The sequence below is a fragment of the Microtus ochrogaster genome, chromosome 5 (genome assembly GCF_000317375.1).
Source record: "Microtus ochrogaster isolate Prairie Vole_2 chromosome 5, MicOch1.0, whole genome shotgun sequence".
NCBI lineage: Eukaryota > Metazoa > Chordata > Mammalia > Rodentia > Cricetidae > Microtus > Microtus ochrogaster.
In genome coordinates, this window is record NC_022012.1 from 74,399,879 (window position 1) to 74,403,842 (window position 3,964).

Sequence of the window (3,964 nt, forward strand, 5' to 3'; positions counted from 1 at the left end):
GGGGCTGGAGAGATGACTCAGTGGCCAAGAGTACCTGCCAATCTTGCAGAAGACTGGAGTTCAGTTCCCAGAACCCCATCAAATGCCTGTCACTCCAGTTCCAGGGCATCCAATACCCTCTTCTGGACTCTTTGGGTACCCAGACACATGTAGCATATACTCACACAAACTTACAGGTATACACATACTAAATAAATAGTTAAAAAAAAGCAAAAGAACTGAATTGTTTACAAAGTCAAAGAATATTCAAAAGAACTGAATTGTTTATAATGTCAAAGAATATTCAAAACGGAGGAAGGAAGGAAAGAACACTAGGGTTGTCCAGTTAAGTCCTATATGAAATCTTGAGCTGCCGAGTCTGTGGGGCATAATAAAATGGTTATCATTTTAGGCAGTGAAACTTGGGTCATTTGTTCCACAGTGACAGTTCCTGGAACAGATGGTGACTCCATGTCATCTCTCCCAAGTGGTTTCTGGACCCCTTCCTGTATATCCCAGCTCTCTCAAGCAATTGTTCCATTAAAATGTCCTAGAAAAGAGAGTTGGGGAGATGGCTCTGAGTTAAGAGCGTGGCTGCTTTTGCAGAGGATGTGTGTTGGGTTCCCAGCACATTGTCCCTCAGGGTCCCATGTTTCTCCTGCAGTTTGTTTGCCTCCTGTGGGGAGACTCAGTCCGTTTGCCTGCATCTCTGTCAGTATATCTTTCCCCAAACACAGAGACTCTTCCAAGAATACAGGCTCAGTCTCCAGATTTGCGGGATTCCCTCAATGCCTGTGGAGGTAGGGCTTGGCCCAGGCACCTACCCATTCCTCTGGGAGCTCTTCCTCGCAGCCCCAAGCAAAGCCAATGGTCCCCCTTCTGCTCCAGAGTCCCTAAGCACACTCCCCAGAACTGCAATCACATTCTACTGGCATCGTTTTTCTTGCTCAGCCCTCTGTGGTGAGAGGCCTACAGGAGAAAGCTTGTTGGTCTAGTTTCTCATTCTTGGCATTTTAGTACCCAGAAAGCTCAGAATATGTGTGGAGTGGGCCTGGCCTCTCACACGCCCACAGAAATAGCCCATGGACCATGGCTCACACTGCTGTGTTCTCTGCCCTCCCCAGAGTACCGTGTAAACCAAACCTAACAGACCCACAGGCTTCCCTCAAGCCATTCCAGGGCCTTCCTTTGTCTCAGGAGAGGCTTGTGTTCATCCTGAAGATAGAGATGGCCCGGGCGGGATACAGGGTGTGGATGACCAGTAGTTGACTCCCTGTAGACCCCTGCATCCTCAATAACAAGGATGTTCCCTCCTCTTCTCTGTACTTTCTGGCTCTGGCATGAATCTTGTTGGCGCCATTGGACTTTTAATATTTTCCGTTCATTGCTGTTAGACAACATTTCACCTCAAAAATGTTTCCTCCCCCTCACCAAAGGGCGTGCCTTTGCAAAGAGGAACCCAGGATTGAACCAGCAGCTCTGACCTACCCACACTCTAGGCCTCGGAGAAGTCACAGCCTAGCCCCAGAAAAAGAGGTGACAGAAATGTCTTCCTAGCCAATGGAGTGAGTTCTTAGGCTGCCTGGGGCTTCATGGTCCCATAAGAAACATAAGTTCTGTGACTCTGTTCAACCTGAGGTCCCAGTCCCATCCTTACATCTATTCTCTGGCCTTGGCCAAGTGGTTCTGCTTCTGAGAGCTGCATCTGTCTCCTGGGGAGAACCACAGTGCTTATCTTGCCTGGCACTTGTGAGGCCCTCGGACTATATGTTTGGGTCCCCGAGAAGCTGTGATAAGCACTCAGAGGGCTGGGAAAATCGCTCAGTCTGAAAACTGCTTCTCACATGAGCACCTGACTTTGGTTCCCAACACTCACACAAAAAGCCAAGTATAATTAATAGTATAGGCTTATCTTCCTAGCCCTGGAGAAGAGACAGGCAGATCCTGGGAGCTCACTAGCCAGCCTCACTAGCAAGTAATAGGTCCCAGAGGCCCTGTCTCAGAATATAAGGTGGTTGGTTTCTGAGGATAAACATTCAGGGCTGACCTCTGGTTACCACAGGCATGCTCACACATGTGTATCTACACACATATGTGCACATGAACACACACACACACACACACACACACACACACACACACACACACACACACACAAACAAACAAAGACACTACTTAATCTCTGGCCAGAAAATCCCTTTCCAAGGTGGCTCTCTACTTCTGTTTTGATGATCAAAGATACCATACTACCCATTTCCTCCAATTCATGCCTGTACTGTAAGGAGGGAAGATGCATTAAGAGAGGGTGAGGGTTCCTATGGGAAAGTCCAGAATCCTCAAGTCAGCCTTGCCCACAGCAGACACCTGGGAGCCACTAGCTCTGTCCCAGGCCAGGACCCTACAGATCAGTCTGGAGATTTCCTTTACCTAGCACTCTGTGCAGCTGACCAATGGTCTCTATTCCCCAGAGTGGAATGTGAGACCAAGGCCACCCTGCCACCATCTTCCTCATTGCTCTGAGAGCTGCTAGGTGCACTCGCTGGAGGATCAAGTGTGGAGAAAGTTTGTTGCTTGTGCTGAGCTGACATCTGCTTTTCTCCTGGGGAGAGGGGATCTGCAGGGGCTCCCACAGCCCAGAGGAAGGTTCTGGCCCGTCAAAGCCCAGCCTCTGCCTGGCCCCGGCAGAGACCAGAGTCCTCATTCTTTCAGCCCACTTTCTTCACTGACAGTGGACCAGCCTAGGGCTAGAGACCCCTCAAGAGACTTGAGCCGTGGGAAGACATGACTGCCGTCTCTCGAGGAGCTGGCTAAGGAACAGGGACCTTGTAGGAGAAGCTGCTCTCCATCCCAAGCTTTGGAGCAATGATGGATGTTAGGTCCAACATTGGCCACCAACCCAAAGAATGACAGCCTGGGCTCAGCTCAGGATTGTTAGTGAATAAAGGAATGCTTACACTTAGTGTGAATTGGTTCTATGGGTTGGGAAGAGCCCTACTTCCCTCATCTCCGCCCCCCATAGGCAAATGGGGTATCCAGTTCAATATTAGCACGTACCTCTAACACATATCAAAGTCTCCAGGCTAGCCCCCAGGCTCTTGTGACCACAAACCTCCCCTACCACTACTCTTACCCCCAGGCTGTTCCAGTTCACAGACTCCTTCTCCCCAAAACCCCTCTGGCAAGGCTTCCCCACCTTTTGCTCTCGTATGGAGCCTCCGGCTTTATTCTTCCTCCCTAGGGCACACTGACAGACAGCCAGTTGGCGAGTGTGAGAACCAGAAAAGTTGTGTGCTTTAGAACTAGAAGTTCCCAGAGACTGGAGAGATAGCTCGGCTGGTAAAGTGCTGTCTCACAATCCTGGGAACCTGAGTTTGACCCCCACAACCCACAAAAAAAGCCAGGCATGTCAGGGCATGCTTGTAACCCCATAGATGGTGAGATGGGAGGTGGAGACAGGCAGACGCCAGACGCTGCTGCCCAATTAGCCTCGCTTGCTTTGTTTTTTCCTTTTGGTTTGGTTTGGTTGGTGTCTAGACAGTATTTCTCTGTCCTGGAACTCGCTTTGTAGACCAGGCTGGCCTTGAACTCACTGAGATCCCCCCTGCCTCTGCATCCCAAGTGCTGGGATTAAAGGTGTGCGCCACCACTGTCCAGCCATTTAGACAGGACATGTTCGGACCACAGCCCTTCAGTTTTTCTGGAGAGCCTTTGCTAACATACCACCAGTTCTCACAAATAACTCCATCCCCATAAGGCCATGTAAATCCAAGTTCAAAGTGGGGCGGTGGTGGCACACACCTTAATTCCAGCACTTGGGAGGCACAGGCAGGTGGGCCTCTGTGCTAGCCTGGTCTACAGAGCAAGTTTCAGGACAGCCAGAACTGTGCAGAGAAACCTTGTTGGGGGAGAAGGGGAAGAAGAAAGAAAAAAAACATAATTTTTAACCATAGTAAATATTAAAATTATAAAATAAAATTTTTCTTAA